Genomic DNA, 7,500 nt, shown 5'->3' with positions numbered 1-7,500 from the left:
GAATGTATCTCACAGGACAACGCATTCGAGCGAGCGAAACAGCGCCCCTCTGTCTCTCTATGTGTAGGCCATCTATCTGATGCTGTGTGGTCATAAAGAGTATGACAATGTTGCCGCCCGTAGCATTGAATGCAAGGGAAGTCAGCGAGCATTTGGGCATCCCTTGATTTTTTAAAAAAAGTATAAAATAATAGCCAATCAGTGTTGAGCTAAACGGAGTGAATTCAACTGTGATTGGTCCTGGCGTACCTATATATATATATAAAAAAAAATGTCAAGGGAAGCCAGCTTGGATTTGGCTTCACTCCTATCAGATCACATTGAGATCATACGTCATGGACAGAAACAACTTGAATTTTTTGCATCTTGTTGTGTTGTTGTCCTCTAGTGGCTAGCTAGTGTAAATTGGACCTTTCCTAAATTAGCCATGGATGGAGATGGGGATTTGGACTTGTGGTTTTACTTAATTCTCCGTAATGGCTAATGATTATAACGGTGATTCTGATCCAACCATTAATTCATACATTGTTGTGTTCTGGCCTGAGAGGATGGGAGTTCAACATGTAGCTAGATGTAGAAGGCTAATGTTAACTAGCTAACGTTAATCATGAATGGAAGTTAGGCTAGCGAGCATTTTAGCCACGTAGCCTGTGAGCGTGCACTCACACACAGAGAAATCAGTAACCATGGACAGCCACATCATATTTAGCTCACATGATTGGACTAAATAGTTGTTGGTATCTTTTAGTTGTCACTGTATTAGACTAAACAGAGGTGATTTGATGATGTTGAAGTGTTGAAGTGTAAATGGTGCTGGAATAGTGGAGGCAGATCCTGTTTTCTTTGTGACTTGCTGTAACTCTGTGGTTCTAAATCAATAGTTGTTCAGTGGTCAGAAAATGTCAGAAACATTACCTTGCTTGACCATGCTGTAGGTCATGTAACTGTTTGTTACATACAATATGCTGTGTGAATTTAACCGGACAGAGGTTTCTATCTGCTTTTGTGATGAAACAAAGGTGTGGTTGAATTTATTCTGCCACTGTGTCTTCTTATTGTCTCGGCCTTCAGGCTTATAGCCTATATCACAGTGTCAAGGCATATGAATTAACAGGTCATAGAGAAAACAACGCAATTATCTCAACACACAGGTTTATTCTGCCCCTGGGTCTAGGACTGTGGCAGTGATGACATTTCGTCAGCCGGTGATTGTAAAGCAAATAACTGGTCGGTCTCACGGTAATTGACAGTTAATTAACATGAAGTCATTTAGCATCTCCTGTCTTCCAGACAGACCACAAGCCACTGATGCAGACCTTTGGAACATCTACATTTAATAGGTCTAATAAATCCATGTAATATAGTCTACACCTTCACAATAAATCCATTATTTATTTTAGACAGGTCTAAAGAAACATGATATGAAGAAGATTTAGTCTATTTCAGAAGAACAAAATAACATACTCTGAGTTGTCCTTATGTTAGGTCCTGATGTGGCTAGGCCATATGGCTGTGGACTACACTAGTTCATTTAGCAGGTCCTGATGTGGCTAGGCCATATGGCTGTGGACTACACTAGTTCATTTAGCAGGTCCTGATGTGGCTAGGCCATATGGCTGTGGACTACACTAGTTCATTTAGCAGGTCCTGATGTGGCTAGGCCATATGGCTGTGGACTACACTAGTTCATTTAGCAGGTCCTGATGTGGCTAGGCCATATGGCTGTGGACTACACTAGTTCATTTAGCAGGTCCTGATCTGACTAGGCCATATGGCTGTGGACTACACTAGTTCATTTAGCAGGTCCTGATGTGGCTAGGCCATATGGCTGTGGACTACACTAGTTCATTTAACAGGTCCTGATCTGACTAGGCCATATGGCTGTGGACTACACTAGTTCATTTAGCAGGTCCTGATGTGACTAGGCCATATGGCTGTGGACTACACTAGTTCATTTAGCAGGTCCTGATGTGACTAGGCCATATGGCTGTGGACTACACTAGTTCATTTAGCAGGTCCTGATGTGGCTAGGCCATATGGCTGTGGACTACACTAGTTCATTTAGCAGGTCCTGATCTGACTAGGCCATATGGCTGTGGACTACACTAGTTCATTTAGCAGGTCCTGATCTGACTAGGCCATATGGCTGTGGACTACACTAGTTCATTTAGCAGGTCCTGATGTGGCTAGGCCATATGGCTGTGGACTACACTAGTTCATTTAGCAGGTCCTGATCTGGCTAGGCCATATGGCTGTGGACTACACTAGTTCATTTAGCAGGTCCTGATGTGGCTAGGCCATATGGCTGTGGACTACACTAGTTCATTTAGCAGGTCCTGATCTGGCTAGGCCATATGGCTGTGGACTACACTAGTTCATTTAGCAGGTCCTGATCTGACTAGGCCATATGGCTGTGGACTACACTAGTTCATTTAGCAGGTCCTGATGTGACTAGGCCATATGGCTGTGGACTACACTAGTTCATTTAGCAGGTCCTGATGTGGCTAGGCCATATGGCTGTGGACTACACTAGTTCATTTAGCAGACCAGATTTGCTTAGAATTCCGTGGCATTATTTTATATTATAGAATGAAGAATACAATTGTACAAAGCTGATTAAAATAGAAGGATGTTTTCTCCAAACGATTTGAAGGAGTGGGCATTCTGTGTTGAGCGGCTAACAAAGAAACAGGAAGTCCTATAGGCTTAGGGTTAGTTACGGTTATTTATTCTACTCTAGTTGTGATACAAAAAAAGGCTGTGTGTGTTTCTCTGAGTGATCTGTCTACTGGTGGGCACCTCATCTCTAAGGTTGTGTTTCTCTGAGTGATCTGTCTACTGGTCAGCACCTCGTCTCTAAGGCTGTGTTTCTCTGAGTGATCTGTCTACTGGTGGGCACCTCATCTCTAAGGCTGTGTGTTTCTCTGAGTGATCTGTCTACTGGTGGGCACCTCGTCTCTAAGGCTGTGTGTTTCTCTGAGTGATCTGTCTACTGGTCGGCACCTCGTCTCTAAGGCTGTGTTTCTCTGAGTGATCTGTCTACTGGTCAGCACCTCGTCTCTAAGGCTGTGTTTCTCTGAGTGATCTGTCTACTGGTCAGCACCTCGTCTCTAAGGCTGTGTGTTTCTCTGAGTGATCTGTCTACTGGTCAGCACCTCATCTCTAAGGCTGTGTGTTTCTCTGAGTGATCTGTCTACTGGTCAGCACCTCATCTCTAAGGCTGTGTTTCTCTGAGTGATCTGTCTACTGGTCAGCACCTCGTCTCTAAGGCTGTGTTTCTCTGAGTGATCTGTCTACTGGTCAGCACCTCATCTCTAAGGCTGTGTTTCTCTGAGTGATCTGTCTACTGGTCAGCACCTCGTCTCTAAGGCTGTGTTTCTCTGAGTGATCTGTCTACTGGTCAGCACCTCATCTCTAAGGCTGTGTGTTTCTCTGAGTGATCTGTCTACTGGTCAGCACCTCATCTCTAAGGCTGTGTGATTCTCTGAGTGATCTGTCTACTGGTCAGCACCTCGTCTCTAAGGCTGTGTTTCTCTGAGTGATCTGTCTACTGGTGGGCACCTCATCTCTAAGGCTGTGTGTTTCTCTGAGTGATCTGTCTACTGGTCAGCACCTCGTCTCTAAGGCTGTGTTTCTCTGAGTGATCTGTCTACTGGTCAGCACCTCATCTCTAAGGCTGTGTTTCTCTGAGTGATCTGTCTACTGGTCAGCACCTCATCTCTAAGGCTGTGTGTGTTTCTCTGAGTGATCTGTTTACTGGTCAGCACCTCGTCTCTAAGGCTGTGTTTCTCTGAGTGATCTGTCTACTGGTCAGCACCTCGTCTCTAAGGCTGTGTTTCTCTGAGTGATCTGTCTACTGGTCAGCACCTCGTCTCTAAGGCTGTATGTTTCTCTGAGTGATCTGTCTACTGGTCGGCACCTCGTCTCTAAGGCTGTGTGTTTTTCTGAGTGATCTGTCTACTGGTCGGCACCTCGTCTCTAAGGCTGTGTGTTTCTCTGAGTGATCTGTCTACTGGTCGCCACCTCGTCTCTAAGGCTGTGTTTCTCTGAGTGATCTGTCTACTGGTCAGCACCTCATCTCTAAAGCTGCGTTTCTCTGAGTGATCTGTCTACTGGTGGGCACCTCGTCTCTAAGGCTGTGTTTCTCTGAGTGATCTGTCTACTGGTCAGCACCTCGTCTCTAAGGCTGTGTTTCTCTGAGTGATCTGTCTACTGGTCAGCACCTCATCTCTAAGGCTGTGTGTTTCTCTGAGTGATCTGTCTACTGGTCGGCACCTCGTCTCTAAGGCTGTGTTTCTCTGAGTGATCTGTCTACTGGTCAGCACCTCGTCTCTAAGGCTGTGTTTCTCTGAGTGATCTGTCTACTGGTCAGCACCTCATCTCTAAGGCTGTGTTTCTCTGAGTGATCTGTCTACTGGTCAGCACCTCGTCTCTAAGGCTGTGTGTGTTTCTCTGAGTGATCTGTCTACTGGTCAGCACCTCGTCTCTAAGGCTGTGTTTCTCTGAGTGATCTGTCTACTGGTCGGCACCTCATCTCTAAGGCTGTGTGTTTCTCTGAGTGATCTGTCTACTGGTCAGCACCTCATCTCTAAGGCTGTGTGTTTCTCTGAGTGATCTGTCTACTGGTCGGCACCTCGTCTCTAAGGCTGTGTTTCTCTGAGTGATCTGTCTACTGGTCGGCACCTCGTCTCTAAGGCTGTGTTTCTCTGAGTGATCTGTCTACTGGTCAGCACCTCGTCTCTAAGGCTGTATGTTTCTCTGAGTGATCTGTCTACTGGTCAGCACCTCATCTCTAAGGCTGTGTGTTTCTCTGAGTGATCTGTCTACTGGTCAGCACCTCGTCTCTAAGGCTGTGTTTCTCTGAGTGATCTGTCTACTGGTCAGCACCTCGTCTCTAAGGCTGTGTTTCTCTGAGTGATCTGTCTACTGGTGGGCACCTCATCTCTAAGGCTGTGTTTCTCTGAGTGATCTGTCTCCTGGTCAGCACCTCGTCTCTAAGGCTGTGTTTCTCTGAGTGATCTGTCTACTGGTCAGCACCTCGTCTCTAAGGCTGTGTTTCTCTGAGTGATCTGTCTACTGGTCAGCACCTCATCTCTAAGGCTGTGTGTTTCTCTGAGTGATCTGTCTACTGGTCAGCACCTCGTCTCTAAGGCTGTGTTTCTCTGAGTGATCTGTCTACTGGTCAGCACCTCATCTCTAAGGCTGTGTTTCTCTGAGTGATCTGTCTACTGGTCAGCACCTCATCTCTAAGGCTGTGCGTTTCTCTGAGTGATCTGTCTACTGGTCGGCACCTCATCTCTAAGGCTGTGTCTTTCTTTATAAGGTGTGAGGGTTCAGTGACCAGCCGGAGGAAGACGACATGACAACATCCTCCTCAGTGGAGAAGTACTCAGTGGAAAGCCAATTAGTACACAGCCCAGTCCCACTCATTGCTTTGTGTCTTCCTCTATATAGGTGTGCCAGGAGAGCAGCTGGGGGGAAGGATTTGGGAGTAGAGACGAGGACCTGGGAAGACGTCAGATTTTCTTATCCCAGAGAAAGCTTTGTTTACTGGGGCACCTTGTCTCTCTGTTAACCAAGACAGGCTTTAGGTAGAGAGAAGTGTTCCTCCTGTAACTATGGAGACGACAGTCTAAAGACAGGTTTAGGTAGAGAGAAGTGTTCCTCCTGTAACTGTTATGTGTAGATGACAGTCTAAAGACAGGTTTTAGGTAGAGAGAAGTGTTCCTCCTGTAACTGTTATGTGTAGATGACAGTCTAAAGACAGGTTTAGATAGAGAGAAGTGTTCTTCCTGTAACTGTTATGTGTAGATGACAGTCTAAAGACAGGTTTAGGTAGAGAGAAGTGTTCTTCCTGTAACTGTTATGTGTAGATGACAGTCTAAAGACAGGTTTAGGTAGAGAGAAGTGTTCCTCCTGTAACTATGGAGATGACAGTCTAAAGACAGGTTTAGATAGAGAGAAGTGTTCTTCCTGTAACTGTTATGTGTAGATGACAGTCTAAAGACAGGTTTAGATAGAGAGAAGTGTTCTTCCTGTAACTGTTATGTGTAGATGACAGTCTAAAGACAGGTTTAGGTAGAGAGAAGTGTTCTTCCTGTAACTGTTATGTGTAGATGACAGTCTAAAGACAGGTTTAGGTAGAGAGAAGTGTTCTTCCTGTAACTGTTCTGTGTAGATGACAGTCTAAAGACAGGTTTAGATAGAGAGAAGTGTTCTTCCTGTAACTGTTCTGTGTAGATGACAGTCTAAAGACAGGTTTAGGTAGAGAGAAGTGTTCTTCCTGTAACTGTTATGTGTAGATGACAGTCTAAAGACAGGCTTTAGGTAGAGAGAAGTGTTCTTCCTGTAACTGTTATGTGTAGATGACAGTCTAAAGACAGGCTTTAGATAGAGAGAAGTGTTCCTCCTGTAACTGTTCTGTGTAGATGACAGTCTAAAGACAGGTTTAGGTAGAGAGAAGTGTTCTTCCTGTAACTGTTATGTGTAGATGACAGTCTAAAGACAGGTTTAGGTAGAGAGAAGTGTTCCTCCTGTAACTGTTATGTGTAGATGACAGTCTAAAGACAGGCTTTAGGTAGAGAGAAGTGTTCCTCCTGTAACTGTTATGTGTAGATGACAGTCTAAAGACAGGCTTTAGGTAGAGAGAAGTGTTCTTCCTGTAACTGTTATGTGTAGATGACAGTCTAAAGACAGGCTTTAGATAGAGAGAAGTGTTCTTCCTGTAACTGTTATGTGTAGATGACAGTCTAAAGACAGGCTTTAGGTAGAGAGAAGTGTTCCTCCTGTAACTGTTATGTGTAGATGACAGTCTAAAGACAGGTTTAGATAGAGAGAAGTGTTCCTCCTGTAACTGTTATGTGTAGATGACAGTCTAAAGACAGGCTTTAGGTAGAGAGAAGTGTTCTTCCTGTAACTGTTATGTGTAGATGACAGTCTAAAGACAGGCTTTAGGTAGAGAGAAGTGTTCTTCCTGTAACTGTTATGTGTAGATGACAGTCTAAAGACAGGTTTAGGTAGAGAGAAGTGTTCTTCCTGTAACTGTTATGTGTAGATGACAGTCTAAAGACAGGCTTTAGGTAGAGAGAAGTGTTCTTCCTGTAACTGTTATGTGTAGATGACAGTCTAAAGACAGGTTTAGGTAGAGAGAAGTGTTCTTCCTGTAACTGTTATGTGTAGATGACAGTCTAAAGACAGGTTTAGATAGAGAGAAGTGTTCTTCCTGTAACTGTTATGTGTAGATGACAGTCTAAAGACAGGTTTAGGTAGAGAGAAGTGTTCCTCCTGTAACTGTTATGTGTAGATGACAGTCTAAAGACAGGTTTAGGTAGAGAGAAGTGTTCCTCCTGTAACTGTTATGTCTAGATGACAGTCTAAAGACAGGTTTAGGTAGAGAGAAGTGTTCTTCCTGTAACTGTTATGTGTAGATGACAGTCTAAAGACAGGTTTAGATAGAGAGAAGTGTTCTTCCTGTAACTGTTATGTGTAGATGACAGTCTA

General features: G+C 44.4%; 1 protein-coding gene across 1 annotated transcript in view; it reads right to left on the bottom strand.

Annotated features, from left to right (window-relative positions):
* The window catches only part of LOC123742381 (protein Dok-7), a 33,639-nt gene that overhangs the window by 5,623 nt on the left and 20,516 nt on the right, over positions 1 to 7,500 (bottom strand). The gene's annotated exons all lie outside the window — the stretch shown is intronic.

This window comes from Salmo salar, chromosome ssa04 (assembly GCF_905237065.1).
Source record: "Salmo salar chromosome ssa04, Ssal_v3.1, whole genome shotgun sequence".
NCBI classification, from domain to species: Eukaryota; Metazoa; Chordata; class Actinopteri; order Salmoniformes; family Salmonidae; genus Salmo; species Salmo salar.
The sequence above is the reverse complement of the archived record's forward strand: the minus strand, read 5'-3'. Positions and strand labels throughout refer to the sequence as shown.